This window comes from Equus caballus, chromosome 1, assembly GCF_041296265.1.
Source record: "Equus caballus isolate H_3958 breed thoroughbred chromosome 1, TB-T2T, whole genome shotgun sequence".
Lineage (NCBI taxonomy): Eukaryota > Metazoa > Chordata > Mammalia > Perissodactyla > Equidae > Equus > Equus caballus.
Window position 1 is genome coordinate 25,316,680 of NC_091684.1, and position 7,367 is coordinate 25,324,046.

A 7,367-nucleotide genomic window follows, 5' to 3' on the forward strand; every position below is an offset into this window, starting at 1 on the left:
TATCCCATTAAAAATATTTTAAAAACCACTGGCCAAAATGCTATCTTAGATCTTTTCCATCTACACTATGCTTAATAGGCTATGCTTTAACGTATAAATCAGAAAAGAAACAAAACTATATATCTTTCATCAAATGTAAAGACTTACCCCATTCTAATTTGGTTTGACATGCAAACATCCCAAGAAATAATTGAACTGTGTCATACACCATTTGGATATGAGTTATCACTTATTTTTAGAAGGTTATTGTTATAAACGTGAGTGGATTCTAAGGAAAGACAACTCAAACCTCTTATAATTGCAATATAACAAGATTAATTTCAGAGATGTCATTATGATGATGGCATGAGACAATCCTTTTGTCTCTCACCTTCAATCTACAGCAAGTAATACATCCATAACCCAAGAAAGGCTACATTGAACAACACAGCAGGACACCAGAAAGATCCACATATTGGTATGTGTGAAAGTGGGTGGATTGGAGTACCTAGAGGAAGCTTAACTGAGGAACAGCAGAGGCAGAGCCCAAGATCCTGGATTCCTGGATATGGCACCTGAGCCAGCCACCCCCAGCCCCAGAGAACTCATTGGGCAGCAGCAAAGGAACACCTGTAGCCATGGGAAGCAGGGTAGCAGCTGCAGTGGAGCCCTGTGATCCCAGGCCCCCTTGACCATGGCTTGGAGGCTGGTAGCAGCAGTGGAGGTACACAGAGGACAGCTAAATCTCAAACTCAGTGGTGCCTGTGGCTACAAGGTAACAGGCAACAGCTGAGAAGGTGCCTTGCAAAACTGGCTTCCTCCCCACCCTCTTCCTCCCCACCACTGCAGCTGAGCTTCCAACCCATGTGACCCCAGATGTGGTGGAGGCATCAGCCATCTTTGTTCCCCTTGCAGCAAAGCCAGTGCCACCAGCAAGAGCAAGGCATCAGTGGTCCCCAAGGGCACAGGCAGCAATAATGAGAATACTGGCAACACCCCAAATAGAGGTGGTGGAGGGTGAAATGTGCAGATCCTTAAATATAGCCAGAGGCACCTCTGGTAAGAGAAACCAAAACTAGGACTATAGTGCCACCTACTGAAAAAAACCCCAAAGGCTTCTAATCTCCAAGCATTTGAAAAGTTTGAATGAAAACAAACAAAGCTATACACAAATAAAAAACATGTTTGCTACAAAAAGTATACAGGCAGAAGAATAACTTAGCAAACGCCACAAAATGCCACGATACCATGGCATCACAAAAAGAAAACTATTGTCCAGAAACAAAACATAAAGTCATGGAAGAGTGTAATCTGATAAAGAATTCAAAATAGCTGTCATGAAGAAACTCTACAAGCTACTAGAAAACTTAGAAAGGCAGGGCAGTGAGCTCAGGAATAAAATCAATGAACAGAAGACATAATTTACCAAAGAGATTGGAACTCTAAAAAAAAAATCAGACAGAAATTCTGGAGCTGAAGAACTCAATAAATAAGGTGAAGAATGCATTAGAAAGCACTGGAAATAGGGCAGATAATATGGAAGAGAGAATTAGCAAGCTCACGGATAGAAACCTAGATATAATGCAGGTAGAAGAGGAGAGAGAAGTAAGACTTAAAAAAAAAATTGTAGTAATTCTACAAAAATTATTTGACTCCATTAGAAAGGGCAACATAAGAGTAATGGGTATCCAAGAAGGAGAAGAGAAGGAGAAAGGAGACGCGAGATTATTTAAAGAGATAATAGCTAAGAACTTCCCAAACCTGGAGAAGGAACTGGATAAACAAATCTATGAAACCAATAGAACACGTAATTATCTAGATGCAAAAAGAACATCTGCAAGACCCATGATATTAAAATTGTCAAAAACCAATGACAAAGAAAGAATATTAAAAGCAGCCAGGGAGAAAAAGAAAATAACCTAAAAGAGAATCTTCATTAGGCTATCACTAGATTTCTCAGCAGAAACTCTACAGGCAAGGAGAGAGTGGAATGATATATTCAAAATATTGAAAGATCAAAAACTGCCAGTCAGTATAACTTTATCCAGCAAAGCTATCTTTCAGATATGAAGGATAAATACTTTTCCAGACAAACAAAAGCTGAAGGAGTTCACTGCCACTAGACCTGCCTTACAAGAAATGTTGAAAGGATATCTTCTACCTGAAACAAAAAGGCAAAGCTATACAAAGCTTTGAGCAAGGTGATACATAGACAGAATTAGAAAATTGCAACTTTTTTCAGAATAGGACAGTATATACTTAATTATAACAAAGGTTAAAGGGAAAGGAAGCAAAAAAAATAAGTATAACCACCTCAATTTGAAAATGAACTCACAATACTAAAAGCAATAATTTGTGACAACATAAACATAGAAGGGGAAAAGGAAAAGGATTGAACCTGCATAAGCAAATGAAAATAAGACGCTATCAGCAAAAAGACTATCTTATCCATGGGACCTTTTATACAAACCACATAACCACAAAACAAAAATTCAGAGCAGAGTCACAAAACATAAAAAAAAGACAACTGAGGAACACGTCACAGAAAACCACTAAACTGAAATGACAGGTGCAGAAACACATGAAAAAAGAAACAATGAAAATATAGAGCTGCCAGAAAACAAAAGATAAAATGAAAGGATTAAGTCCTCATATATTAATAATCACCCTAAATGTAAATGATTTAATTCACCAATCAAAAAGCACAGAGTAGCTGACTGGAATAACAAAACAAAACTCAACAATATGCCACTTCCAGGAAATCTGCCTCAGATCTAAAGACAAACATAAACACAAAGTGAAGGGATGGAATATGGTACTTCAAGCAAATGGCAACCAAAAGAAAGCAGGCGTAGCTATACTTAGCTCAGAAAAAATAGACTTCAAGCCAAGAAAGATGAGACAAATATGGACATTATATAATGATAAAGGAGACTACCCATCAAGAAGACACAACACTTATTAATATATAGTTAACATTTATTAATATAAGACATAACACTTGTTAATATTAATAACATAGAAGCACTAAAGTATATAAGGCAACTATTAACAGCCCTAGAGGGAGAAATTGACAGCGGCACAATAATAGTAAGGGACTTCAATACCCCACTTACATCAATGGATAGATCATCCAGACAGAAAGTCAACAGGGAAACATTGACCTTAAATGAAACATTAGACCAGATGAACTTAACAGATCTATATAGAACATTCCAGCCAAAAGCAGCAGAATGCACATTCTTCTTAAGAGCACATAAAACATTCTCAAAAGTAGACTATATGTTGGGAAACAAAACAAGTCTCAATAGATTTAAGAAGATTTAAATCATATCAAGCATCTTTTCCAGCTATAATCGTGTGAAGCTAAAAATCAACTACAAGAAGAAAGCTGGAAAAGTCACAAGTATTGGAGACTAAATAACATGCTACTGGATCAATGAAGAAGTCAAAGGAGAAAACAAAAAGTACCTGGAAACAAATGAAAATGAAAACACAGTATACTATAATCTATGGGATGCAGCAAAAGTGGTACTAAGAGTGAAGTATAACATTATGGGCCTACCTCAAGAAACCTCTCAATCTAATACCACACCTAAGCAGACTAGGAAAAGAAGAACAAATGAAGATGAAATCACTAGGAGGAAGGAAATAATAAAATTCAGAGTGGAAAAAATGAAATAGAGACTAAAAAGACAATAGAAAGAATTAATGAAACTAAGAGCTCATTCGAAGAAGATTTAATACTTATCTTTCTCAAACTCTTCCAAAATATTGAGGAGGAGGGGACACATCCTAACCTATTTTACAAGGCCAACATTATCTTGATACAAAAACCAGACAAGAACAACACACACATAGACAAATTACACACCAATATCACTGACGAACATAGATGCAAAAATCCTCAACAAAATATGGCAATCAAATACAACAATACGTTAAAAGTATCATACACCACAATCAAGTGGGGTTTATTATAGGATGCATTATTTTGTTGCAAAGAAGTTTCAACATCCACAAATCAATCAATGTGATACACCACAATAACAAAATTAAGAATAAAATCACATTATTATCTCAATAAAAGCAGAGAAAACATCTGACAAGATTCAGGACCATTTATAATAAAAACTCTCAATAAAATGAGTGTAGAAGGAAAATACCTCAACATAATAAAAGTCATATATGACAAGCCCACAGCTAATATCACACTCAATGGTGAAAAATTGAAAGCTATCCCCCTAAACAAGGATGCCCACTCTTATACAATATAGTGTTGGAAGTCCTAACCAGAGCAATTAGGCAAGTAAAAGAAAGAAAATGCATCCAGGTTGAAAAGGAAGAGGTAAAGCTAGCACTATTTGCAGATGACATGATTTTATATATAGAAAACTAAGAAATTCACCAAAAAACTATTAGAAATAGTAAACAAATATAGTAAAGTTGCAGGGTACAAAACAAACATACAAAAATAAATTCCATTTCTATACACTAACAACAAACTGGCAAAAAGAGAAATCAAGAATACACTCCAAATTACAATCGCAACAAAAAGTATAAAATACCTAGGAATAAATTTAACCATGGACATGAAAGAGGTGTACACTAAAAACTATAAGACATTGTTGAAGGAAATCAAAGAAGACACAAATAAATGGAAAGATATTCCATGCTTATGGAGTGGAAGAACTAACATAGTTAAAATGTCCCTATTACCTAAAGTAATCTACAAATTAAATGCAATCCCAATCAGAATCTAATGACATTTTTCACAAAAATAGAATAAAGAATCCTGAAATTTATATGGAATGACAAAAGACCCCAAATAGCCAAAGCAATCTTGAGACAAAAGAACAAAGCTAGAGGTATCACACTCCCTGATTTCAAAATATACTACAAAGCTGTAGTAGTCAAAACAGTATGGTACTGGCAGAAAAACAGACACAGAGATCAGTGGAATAGAATTGAGAGCCCAGAAATAAACCCACACATTTTTGGACAGACAATTTTTGACAGAGCCAAGAATAAGCAATGTAGAAAGGAAAGTCTTTTAAATAAATGGTGTTGGGGAAACTCAACAGTTTGATGCAAAAGAATGAAGGTAGATCACTATCTTACATCATAAACAAAAATTAACTCAAAATGAATTAAATACCTGAAACCATAAAACTCCTAGAGGAAAATATAGGCAGTATGCAATTTGACATTGATCTTAGCAGTATCTTTTTGAAGATGTGTCTTCGGGCAAGAGAAAACAAAAGAAAAAATAAACAAGTGTGACTACATCAAACCAAAATCTTCTGCAAGGCAAAGGACACCATCAACAAAACAAAAAGACCACCTACCAACTGGATATATTTGCAAATCATTTATCTGATAGGAGGTTAATATCCAAAATATATAAAGAACTTACACAACTCAAGAATAAGAAAAGAAACAACTGGATTAAAATGTGGGCAGAGGATCTGAACAGACATCTTTCTGACGAAGATATACAAATGGCCAACAGGCACATGAAAAGACGTTCAACATCACTAATTGTTAGGAGAATGCGAATCAAACAGCACAATGAGATACCAACTCACATCCTTCAGAATGGCTATTATTTAAAAGATAAGAAATAACAAGTGTTGGAGAGGATGCGGAGAAAAGAGAACCCTTGTGCATTGCTGGTGGAATGTAAATTGGTGCAACCACTATGGAAAACAGTATGGAGATTCCTCAAAATATTAAAAATAGAACTACCATATGATCCAGCTATTCCACTTCTGGATGTTTATTCAAAAACACAAAAACACTAATTCAAAAAGATATGTGTACACTTATGTTCATTGCAGCATTATTCACAATAGCCAAGATTTGGAAACAATCTAAGTGCCCATCAGTGAATGAATGGATAAAGAAGATACATAGAAACAATGGTATGCTACTCAGCCATAAAAAAGTTGGAATCTTGCCATTTGCAGAAACATGGATGGAGCTAGAGGGTATTATGCTAAGTGAAGTAAGCTAGACAGAGAAAGACAAATACTGTATGATTCCACTCATATATGGAAGATAAATAAACATGCACACACACACACACACACACACACATAGATACAGAGAACAGATTGATGGTTACCAGGGGTAAGAAGCATGGGTGAGGGTGAATGGGGTAAAGGAGCATGTGTGTATGGTGATGGATGGCAACTAGACTTTTGGTGGTAGACATGGAGTCTATATAGAAAGTGAAATATGTTGATGTACACCAAAGTTTATACAATCTTATAAATCGGTGTTACCTCAGTAAAAAATAAAATTTAAAAAAGATTAATTTCAATACCTAGAGAAGAGTAGGATATTTTTTATCCAGCAGAATGGAGTAGATTCCACAGAGGATAGATTAAAATGATTAGGATGCTCAAGTTTGTATACTGACCAAGAAGGGATAAGAGTAGCACTCATAAAACTAGGAAAGAGCTAATATAAAGAGCCAAAGTATAGAAATGGAGGAACTTAAAGATCTACTTTGTGCAAATGGGTGGAAAATTAAGTAGAAATGAAAGCCTTTAAGCTTTGAAAGTATTACAGAGGTGAGTCCAAATTGTTCATAAACTTATGATACACTTATAGCAGACAACAAAGGGAAGTTATTGTTTTTGACCTTACTCTAAAAATACATTCATTCATAGTATATGTTGTTAGTCACTGGCCTTTTCTAATAAAAATTCTTTGGTGTCACTGCTCACAAAAAACACAATTATTAAGAGACCATAAGACTGACCCAAAAATATGTTTTCAAAATTTTTGTGAATTTAAACATATTTAAAGCTCTCGTTCTGTACAATTCTCCTTGCTGAACACAGTAAAGCATACAAAGGAAAACAAGGTATAGTGCCTAACTTTATAGATGCTGAAAATTAGGTTAAGAAATTAAAATATAGAAACATAAGTGGAAATACATTTTAAGATATTGGTACACAACCTGAAACATTGGAAGTACTCAATAAATGATAGCTCTTATTTAATTCTCATGTCTCCCATATAACAGTATTTGTATTATCACTGTTTTGCCAAAGAGATTGCTTGGGTTAGGGAGCAATTGTCTGTGTATTACACAACAAATAAGCCATGTCAGAGTTGAGAGAGTATCTCATGTTCCTACTTACTGACATGTTCATGCTCTGAACCAATGTTCTATAATACATTTTAGATAATGAAGTTATTCTAAACCTTTCTGCTTCCTCAAGCCTTTCTTTTTCTAGCAGATGACATCATCTCCTCCTAACAAAGGAAATTGAGAACTTGGATTAAAAACTCTTAGATCTGCAATTTTTTCCTCCCTGGAGATAAGAAGGAAGGAAATAAAGATGAATACAGATGCAAATAAACATCCTGCCAAA